Below are 10,740 nucleotides of genomic sequence, written 5' to 3'. Positions count from 1 at the left end.
ATGAAGGAGATCACTGTGGCCGATCCTGCCTGCGGCATCCAGAACAGGCGAGACTTTCACTCAGCTTCCCCAAGGGCCGGACGCCAAGAGGGGTGGATTGTGGGGAGCTGGAGCCTGGGGCACAGCTGGAGTCTCAGAGCCGGGGTGCCTGCCGCTCCTACCCTCTCCTAGGCAGAGCTACTTCCCTCTTGCCTGGAGCCCACCCTTCACCCCCCGAGGGCCCCTGGGGTGACTGTTTCTCCAGCAGCTAGGGAGGCCCCCCAGAGCGGGCCACTGCCTGGTTTTCAGTACTGGATGATTTGCTCAGGCTTTTAACTGGGAACATTATCGGGTTGTATAAAACCAGAGATAGACTTTGGGAAACGCCGAGCCAGCTTTGTTTCAGTTCTGTGGTGGCAGTGGCCATTACCGTGACCACACTTGCACAGGGCGCCTTTGTTGGGCAAACCCAGAGCCTCTGACTTCTCCTCAGAAACATTGCCTCTGATGCTTTCTTGCTCCTTGGCTCTGGGGCTGTGATGTCACCAAGCATTTATTATCTTTTCGAGAAGGCATTTGAAAGCTGTGCATTTGGCAAGAAAGAAGCCAGGGCTTGGGACGTTTTAGAAGAGGGAGCAGGCCCACAGAAGCTCTGGTGATTGATAGTTGGTAGCAGGAGGCAGCTTCTTCATAGCGGCCATGTCAGAACCTCCCCAGGACTTAAAAATGCAGAGGGATTGAGGAAAGCGAAGCACTTAGGGGCTGACGTCTGGCCCCCAGTCACCTTGGACCAGGGACCTCAGGGGCCCTGTGAGAGCCCTGTGGCACAGACATTCTCATGGTGAGTTCCTCTGATGAACAGTGTGTGGGTGAGGGAGACCCAAGAAGGGGGCACAAAATAGGGGGAGAACATCCTGGAGGGAGGAGTAACTGGGGTTTCAGCCCCACCCAGACCCCACCCAGGCCCCACTGGATCTTGAACAAGACCAGCTACCTCTCTTTTCCCTACAATGGGACTCTCTGTGGCCTCAGAGCCCCCTGCAAGTGTCAGAGTGGGCAGAGCAGAGGGGCTGTGACAGAATTCAGGCAGTTGGCATACTGGGAGAAACCACTCTCTTTCCTCTACTTTCCAGGGAGAAAAGCCACTTTACTGAGGCTCCAGAGAAAAGTTAACTGTCGTTTTCCCTTTGCCAAAAAGTATATTAAATTCACTGACCACATTTTTCCAAACCCGAGTGCGGAGGACATTAGATGCAACACACACTTGCTGGGCTCTGGTGTGCTGGGCACCCCACACATTTCATTTTGCATTATTAATATTTAAACCAAAGCAGCTGTTCTCTGTACGCACAGAGCCCAGAGCCTGCCCAAGACTCCTGTGGAGGCTTCTCCCTGAGGCCGGATGTACCAACTTGGAAGCCCCTTGTCAGCCCTGTGGCTTTGGACCTCCTGAGACAAATTTCCCCAAGTAGCCATTCACTGATCTGCAATGACCTTTATGCGACATTTCTGGGTAAGGGGGCTTGATGGTTTGTGGCAAGAGCAGGTTCTGCTGATCTGGTTTAGCTGAAATTTGGCAGGGCCTACCATGAGCAGATTTTTGAGAGGAGCGAAAGTATCTCTTTGAAACACTAACTCCCCCTTCTGAGTCCTCTATCCCAAGGCTAGGCATCCTGGACCTTTGCATATTCTGCTCAACTCTTTTCTCCTTCAAAACTTTTGCCCCCTGGAACCTGGGGTCCTCCTTCTGGGCACTGTAAAGCCTCACCTCTGGGCCTGAGTGGGGAGACTCTTGCCTGAGTTCATGGGACAGCTTAGCCAGCACCACACCACAACCTGATACACAAAGCCCTACGCAACCTGCTTCAAATCTTTCTCCCTAGGGACTCTGTGTTCCAGCCACCTGGGGCTGCTCTGTTACCCAGACACACCAAACACTGTCCTTTCATAGACCATCTGCTACTTCTACTTGCCTTTGAAGTCCCAGGACAAAAGTCGGCTCCTCTCTGCTACCACCCCCAACCTCCACCCCAGGATGAACCAATTACTTACTCTTCTCTCCTCCCATAACAGTTTATGTCCCCTCTATTGTGGCACATACTGCATTATATTATAAACTTTTCTTTCTGTACTTATAAAAACTAATATTTATTGAGCACTTTCTAGGTACCTGATGCTTTAAGTAGAATTATATATCGTGCAATTCTATATTGTGCAATAACCCCATGAGATGGGTTCTATAATTATCCCCATTGTACAGATAACAAAATTGGGACTGAGAGATGGTGACGAGCTTGCCCAAGGTTACATAACTAGGGAGTATCTGTTTCCCACAGAAACTACAAGCTCCTCCAAGAAAGGGCCATGGTCTGGTACATGCAGGGTCTCCCTAGCATGCTGTCTCATTACAGGTGCTCAATATATGTTTGTTGAAATAAAAATGAAATTAAGTAAACTTTTCTCAAGTCAGGGCCAGTTGAGATATCCTAGTGCTACCATTTTCTTTAGGTGAGTGCCCCAGTTCTAGCTCCTAGAGAATGAGGGGTAAAAACTATTCAATAAGCCAGACCTGGATTCAAATTCCAGTTCCACGTGAATTTAAACTAGTTGTGTCTCTGTTCTCTCATTTCCATATTGGTGAAAATAATAATACCCATTTATTTTAATTTTTACCACAACCAATTCAGTCCTGCCTGAGCTGGATTAGAGAAGGAAGGAGATTATTGTGCATAGAAAAGTTGTAAGGGTTAAATGAAGTGATGCGTGGAACCATCTAACAATCCAGTTCTTGCTACGTTATAGATACACACATCTCGTACACACATATTGAAGTGCTTTGAAGGCAATGATGATGACAGTGTGTTATATTTATAGAGGTTCCATAGGCACTGCCTCAGGGATCTCTTCATTTAACCCTCACAGTTTTTGTAAGGCAAATATTACTGTTATGATCCCATGGCAGATATCTTGTGCTGTCTAACAAGCCACCCCCAAAACTCAGTGACTTAAAACAATAACATTTCTTTTGCTTGCAAATCTGCAATTTTGGCAGGGCTCAATGGGGAAGCCCTTCCTCTCTGTTCCATTTGGAAGGTTAGAACCATCTGAAGGTTCTCACTCACACGTGTGGTCCTTGATGCTGGATGTCCTCTGAGACCTCAGCTGGGACTCCCAGCCAGAACCTACACATGCCCTCTCCATATGGCCTGGCCTTTGTCAGCCTGGTAGCTCAGTTCCAGTGTGTGTGTGTGTGTGTGGAAAGAGAGAGAGAGAGAGAAAGAGAGAGAGAGAGAGAGAAATTTGAGAGCCAGCCAGTGGAAGTCATATGTCTTTGATGACCTAGCCTAGGAAGTCCATAGTGTCACTCTGATTCATTGGATTTGTTGAGGCAGTCACAGAGAACTGCTCAGGCTCAAGAGGAGGGGACATAGACTCCACCTCTTAAAAGAACGTGGCAGGGTTCTGGAAAGCGTGTAGGAAGGGAAATACTCCTGTGACCCTTTTGGGAAAATAAGCAGAGTCCCAATATTCAGAGGAGAACATCGAGGTGACCTGTATAAGAGCACTGCACCCATGAGTGACAGAACCAGAATTTGAACCCAGGTCTTCTGGCTCCAAATCCTGGGCTTTTCCCACTGAACTATGTGCCTTCCAATCCCATCTATCAGGACTTCAGAAAGGACCGGCCTTTCCCCACATAATGCAGAGCCAGCTTGCATACACACACACACACACACACACACACACACACACACACACACACAGCTGAACTTCCTCCTAGCAGTCCCTTTCCCCACTGGACCTGGTAAGGGGAAGAGCTCCTGAGTGGGTCAGACCCCACCTTGCTGCCTCATTGCCAAGTCAAGCTGAGCTGGGGACCAAGGCCAGCCAGGAGCCAGAGCTAGGGAGTCCTGATGCTCAGGGTGAGGGTGGGAGGGAATGACAGGGGCAGCGTCTAGGATGTGTAATTCCACATGACAGCAGGAGTTCAGAAGAGTGTGGGTAATTTAGAATTTTTGGAAAATGTGAGTGTGATGTCAGCCTCAGTGAAAGAGAGAGGAAAGCCAGGGAGAAGGTTGCAGAGTGGAATCCTGGGGGGCCAGCGGGAGAAGGCAAGAACAGTGAGTTGTAATGAGAGGAACAGTCTATTAGTCTAGAAAAGTTGAATTTGAAGCTCCCAGCCACCCTCCCCCCACCCCCTCTCCACCTCATGCCCCTGCTCAGATAGGCAAATTACATGAATGTAATTATAACCCATGCTGGTGAATTCTGGTTGAATCCAGGGGATGGGTTGGAAACACATTGATTTCTCCACAGATTATTAAAATCTGAGCACAAAGCCAGCCAGCCCTTCACCAGCCCAGGGCATCAAGAATCAGCAAGGAGCCCGAAGAAATCCGTGCCTGGGAACAGGTGGAAGGAAGTCACAGAGGTCAGGGCTGGGCAGCCCAACCGTCCAGAGACTCTGGGGAATTTGGCTGGTGCCTCTAGAAGTGCTTCGATTGGCTTGTTAAAGCTCCGTCCACAGAAGTGGGTGCTCTTCCAGTTACCTCAGGTTACCTCAGGCCTGAAGCTCTCATTGACATCATGATCTTCATGCACTGAGCCAGGCAGCATCCAGCACACACTAGGGCAGCCTGCTTATGATGGCAATACATCCATAGCCAGACACTCCTGGAGTCACAGTTTCCTGTCCACCACTACACACCTGTGCAACCTTAGGCAAGTCACTGGACCTAATGAAGACTCAGTGAAATGGGAACAGTAATATTTACCACAAAATGCTGTTGTGAGCCTTCAATAAGATTGTGTAGGCCAAGCGCCTACCCCCGGGTCTAGCACATAGGATTCAATAAGTGGTCATTCTCATCTCTACCCGTTTTTTTTTTCCCATTCCTTTATATACACCAGAACCATGATTCATCCTAAACTTTGTGGACAGAGGACCAAACAGGCCCTTTCTGCCTTGAGGTGTCGGGAGCCCTTGCAGAGCACTGGGGAAGCCCCTAGAGCTGGAGCACCAGCCCCGACAGTGAGGAAAGAAGAGGAGGGCTGGCGGGGGCGGGGAGGGGGGCTTCTCTTATCACCTTGGACAGCTTATCCTTAGGTCCAGGCAGTCCCAAAGCCTGCCTCAAATCTCCCACTCCATTAGACCTCAGTGAAGGGCCTGCAAGAACGAACAGAAACACAGGCACCGGGGGAAACATGGTGCTAGGCCTCTCTGTGCCTCTATTTTCTTACCTAGGAAATAAGACGTTTGGACAGATGGTGTCCTATTAGCACCTTCCATATCCACCCTCCTCTCCTTACAACCTCCTCCCACCCTTTCCCACCACGCTTCACCCAGACAAATCATGCTTATAAAGAGGGAAGGACTGGGTCATAGCTTGAGAATTTTACTTAAGTCCTTTCTGTGGCTCTGACCTCAGGCCCTCAAGTTCCTCCTTTCTGAGCCAGGACTGGGGTTTGGGTAGGGGGACCACAACCCTGAATATCCTGGAGGACTCTGATACTATTCTCACCTTGTCCCTTGTGGGTTTCTGTCCCTCTGGGGTTTGTGGAAGGTCTTAGGCCACATCCCAAAGTTCCTGGGTTAAAAGTAGATACAACTCCCAGAACCTTAGGAATGAGGGTGAAAAATAAACAGCCTCAAACCTTGTCTGTGGCTTTACTTCGAGACTACTAATAGCCCGAAACGACCCTCCTCCTCCCCTTTCTCCTCTCCTGGCAGCTCCTGCATCTTCCAACTCAGTCCTGCTTGAGCCGGATTAGGGAAGGCAGGAGGTTATGGTCCATGGAAGTCATACCCTGAACTTTATGGGGTTTGCAGCAGCCAGGTGCAGAGCCGGGTCGTGCCCTTTCTCCACAACAGCCAGAGAAATGAAATGCAATCTCCACAGAGCGAGTAGGAAGGAAGGGGATGGGAACACAAAAGGAAGTTTTTGTAGGGGTGCCAAAGACAGCCTCAGGCGTAGAAGAAAAAGATGAGGTTGTGAGGAGGTCAGTCATGTCATGACCAATAAGGGATGAGGGATAGGAAGTTTCCACGGGTTGATAGAAGGTTACTGACCAAGGAAGTAGGTTTCAGGTAGGTGTCAGGAACTAGGTTACATTTTTGAAGAGTCCATGGCTACCCTTCATGGACACGATCCTCCCTCCAAAACCAGCTCCTGTCTCTCCCAAATTTAAACCTGCTCCAGGAAGGAGCCTCAGGGCAGCTGGAGCCCAACATCCCTGAGCTCTTCCAGCCCCAACATTTATCTTAGGGTTATTTTCACTCCCAAGAACAAAGAATCTTTCTATTCAGCAAGTGGTGAGAACCCACACCCCTGACAAGCCATAGATCACCCTCAAGGAGGGCGGGACGGGCTGGTGGCCAGCACATGAGGCTTCTCCCTCCCACCCAGAGCCTCAGAGGGGGCGCCTGGCTCATGGTTTGTGGTATAAAGACAGAAATCGTGCAGGACAAATTGGTTCTGAGAGTCAGAGACCAAGCCTGGGCAGGAAAGCAGAGAAGAGAAGGAATGATTGACTCCCAGGAGGGAGTCCTACGCAATCCCAGAGCCCAAACTCTCTGGGCTTAGTCTCCTCATGTGAGATATATGATGATCAACCAAATCAGCTGGGGGTCTCTAAAAAACAAAAGAGAATAAATGCTTCATGGTATGTAAAGGCCGACAGTATAGAAAAAGTATAGTAGACAATACCACTAGTGGCCGCCATTGACGTTTCCTTCAATAAATATATTTGAATACAGGTATATATATAGGTATAGATACACATACAGATAGGCAAGCATGGAGACATATATATTTATATATGTAATCTGTACATATTTGGTAAGAAACACATTCTTCTACAATGCCTTTTTTATACTTATATGGTTAAGTCATTCCATATTTGTTCATATAGAACTGTCTCCTCCTTACTGACTTCTTAATATTTCATTGTGTGGCTCTTGGTGGATGTTTAGATAATTGTCCATATTTTTCTATTAAAAATAACACTGCAGTAAACATCCATGAAACATACTTCTTCGTGCACAATTCCGAGTACGAGTAGTGCATATTCCTAGAAATTCCAGGTAGATCAAAGGGCACGTGTATGTATTTTTGTGTCGATAGGTATTGCTAAACTGCTCTTTAGAGGTTGCACTTATTTACATAGACACCAACAATATACAAGTGTCTCACATATTAGGCTAACACAGTGTGTTATAAAACTTTTTGATCCACATTAATTTGATGGATGAGAAAAATAACATTTCATTACAGTTATAACTTGCATTTCACTCATTATAAATAAGATTGGGGAACTTTTAATGTGTTTGGGTTTAAAAGCCACCTGTACTTACAGGAGCTTTAAAATATACGGATCTCCAGGTCCCACACTCCAAAATCTGGTTCAGTAAACCCACAAATCAATATTTTTTTAAATACTCAAGTTACTAGGGTAGATAAAAAAATTTTTTAAAGAGAACATAATAAAAAAAAGCACTGTCCACGAAAGAAGATTGCTAAATTGTACGTCTATTAAAATTGTAAACATCTGTTCGTTAAGAGAGTGAAAAGTCAAGCAACAGACTGAGAAAAGATATTTGCAATTCTACAAAGAACTCAGAACCAGAATATATAAAGAACTACAAATCTACAAGAAACTGGCAGTGACAAAGCAAAGGATGGGACACAGTAGAGTTGACAACAGCAAGCTACAACTAGAACACATGCTCCCTGAGGATAGGGACTCTGTCTTGTTCACCAGTGAATTTCCAGAGCCCAGCATGATGCCAGGCACATAGTACATACACAATAATGTTTGTTGGACAAACTAAAAAGAGTGAGGAACAGAAAAAAGACAACGGTGATACTCCCCAACCCCGGGGTAAAAATATGAGTAAGAAGATGGGGATTCAAGAGAAGACAATTTTGGAGGAGAGTAGATGGTGGGTTAGAGACTGGAAGCCTAGCAGAACTCCCAGCTGGGGCGATGTCGTGGATAGTTACAGAAACAAGAGGAGGGCTTGAACAAAAATCCCAACTGGCAATTTTCCACGTGAAGTTATCCTCCAAGAAGTGACTGCAGTAGCTGTATGACCAAATGAGCAAAAGGGAGAGTGGAGAGAAGATGGGCAAGGACAGAATCAAGGATAAGAAGCTAGGGAAGGCAGCAGGAAATGAGAGAAGAATCAGGAAGGCGGGGCATCAGCAAAGTTAGTGGAAGACAGGTCTTCAAGAGGAAGGCACTCTCGGTTCACTTCTACTTGAGAAATAATTGTGTCCCTTCTCCCCAAGTAATCCAGAGATAAAAGCTTAATAGGTAGTATGGACTTGAAAGAGAAACTGACAAGCCTTAGGTCTAAACACAACTCTATTACCAAATAACAGTGCAACTGTAAGCTAGTTATGTAAACTTCTATTTCCCAGTTAGTTGGATCTTCTGTTTTCCAAGTGGTTAAAAAAGGGAGGATTAATATAAACTATATCCCAGGTTGCCGTAAGAATTAAGTAAAGTCACATGAAAATAAATGAAATGTATGAAAATGTCCAGTACAGGAACTGTACTGGAACATAGTTGGCACTCAATTCTTAGTCACTCCCCTTCTCTTTCTTCCCTTCCCGTATGCCAGACCTCATGTTAAGACCTACCATTTGAGGGAAATGATGCTGACAAATACTACTTGCAACATGATGGCATGTAAGTCACCTAAGAGCGCTCCAGGATCATTTGTAAAGACTGGAGGGAGTCATTGCACACTAGTCAGAACCTGATAAAGTTGTTCCAAAGTGCTCCAGTTAGTAAGGAGTTGGTGACTCTGCAAAGAACTGGTTTAATAGGGTCGTGGCCAGGTAGGGTTCAAGAGCAGAAGTGTCAACTACCATTCTTTGGCAGCAAGAGGAAAGAAATGAAACTAAGGCCCAAGGAGTAACTGCAAAGATGGAAACGTCCTTGGGATGAGAACAACCTGAATATATATATGGGCACAGAGCCAGGGGAGAAGGCAAAGGATATGAGGAACAAAAAGTCTGGTTAATAGAGCAAGACACTTAAAGCGAAGGGCTCCAACCCGGGGATGGTCCCGGTTCAATGACACAGGTATAACTTCAGGAGGGGGACCTCATTAAGAAAAAGAAGGCAAATTTATTAGTACAAAATTAGATATAAAAGTATATGTTTATTTATAAGAAAATTATTCGCGAGAAAATAAAAAAGTTTTACACTGATAAATACAATCATAAAACCCAGATAATAACATATTATTTATTGAGTAATTAATTAATACTTTTAGGAATTAATTAATACTTTTAGGTATTAATTATTTGACACATTGATAATACTTCGAGGAAAAAAAATATTTCTTTTGCTGCATACTCTTATTGATTCCTCTATATCAAAAGTTTTGTGGTATTATTTTCTATAGAAAATATAGCAAAATGACTCAGTCTTTCCTTTAGAATGAATGATTAAAATTTATTTTTTATTATTGATGGCTTAGAAAAGTTTTTTTTCAGCTTCACAACTTGATATTGGTAATGTCATAAAATTTTTAGGATTGTTGTCATACTGGGAAAAACCACTATCAAGTTCCTTTCACATATGAGCTATAGTATTTCAGGGTGTGTCAAGTTTTCTTGCACAGTGACTCATCTTAAAATATTCTTTGAATTGACGATATTTACTAACCAGTTTGCTGCTTTCTCATTACAGTGGTTTACCTATGAGTTTTGTATTATCTCTTAATGTCAGTATTTCATGTCAAACAAGCAAGAAATTGAAATTTGGTTTATAAGATTCAGTGACAAGTTCAGAATCATAAACACATGACTTTACAGACAAGCATTCTAGCTATTTGTAGCATTGCTGCAAATCTGTACCCTACAAACACAGGAATTCTGACTAAATCATATTTTACATCAAAAAAAAGAAAAATGTATTTTACAATTGAGTATATTTCTGGCAGGAAAGAATTCCCATCTTGACTTAGTGTTGATGAAAACCAAATTCTTGCTTATAGTTTTACACTTTTGATGAATGAAAAAAAATTTCCTAGATCAGCTTATAGTTCTGTAGTGAGTTGCCTGCTGGGTCCCAAAAAGATATGTCTATGCTTTAATCTCTTGAACCTGTGAATTTGACCTTATTTGGAAAAGGGGTTTTTGCAGATATGATTAAATTAAGGATCTTGAGATCATCCTGGTTTCGCTGGCTGAGCCCCAAATCCAATGACAATTGTCCTTATAAGAAACAGATGAAGAGGCGACACAGACACCAAGGAGAAGGTCATGTAAAGACAGACGCATAAATTAGAGTGATGCTATCAAAAGCCAAGGAACACCAGGAGCTGAAAAGGGCAAAGAAGTGTTTTTCCCAAGAGACTTTGAAGCAGTGCTGTCTTGTCGACACCTTGATTTCAGACTTCTGGACTCCAGGACGGTGAGAGACTACTTTCCTGTTGTTTTAAGCCACCCAGTTTACAGGAATTTGTTATGGCAGCCTTAGGAAACTAAGACAGGTTCTATACATTCCAAGTTTTGTTTCTCCTCCACTATCCAAACATTTCTTGTGGGGTTGCAATAAGACATATTCACAATCTAAAATGCTCTCCAGCCATGCGCCTCAAGGTGCTGGGTAGGTCAGCACAGTGAGCTGCAGAGAAGCCCCCAGAAGCCCTTCCCACTGTAGATGGCTGGCAACAAACCATCTCAAAATTTAGTCATTTAAAACAGCAGCCATTTTGTTTCCCAATTTTGTATGTCTGTAATT

General features: G+C 44.8%; 1 long non-coding RNA gene across 3 annotated transcripts; it reads left to right on the top strand.

Moving 5' to 3' along the window:
* The first annotated feature begins 3 nt into the window (after positions 1–3).
* On the top strand, positions 4–10,242 carry LOC120621732 (uncharacterized). 3 transcript variants are annotated; one of them, XR_005658275.1, is made up of 4 exons: positions 4–820; positions 1,333–1,492; positions 4,297–5,011; positions 10,226–10,242. It is a non-coding gene; the product is annotated as an uncharacterized LOC120621732 (long non-coding RNA). The 3 variants fall into 3 exon arrangements; XR_005658276.1 differs by lacking the exon at positions 10,226–10,242 and having other exon boundaries at positions 1,314–1,492; positions 4,297–5,638; XR_005658274.1 differs by lacking the exon at positions 10,226–10,242 and having other exon boundaries at positions 53–820; positions 4,297–5,638.
* Positions 10,243–10,740: the final 498 nt, after the last annotated feature.

The sequence above is a fragment of the Pteropus medius genome, unplaced genomic scaffold (genome assembly GCF_902729225.1).
Source record: "Pteropus medius unplaced genomic scaffold, Ma_sr-lr_union100, whole genome shotgun sequence".
NCBI lineage: Eukaryota > Metazoa > Chordata > Mammalia > Chiroptera > Pteropodidae > Pteropus > Pteropus medius.
The sequence above is the reverse complement of the archived record's forward strand: the minus strand, read 5'-3'. Positions and strand labels throughout refer to the sequence as shown.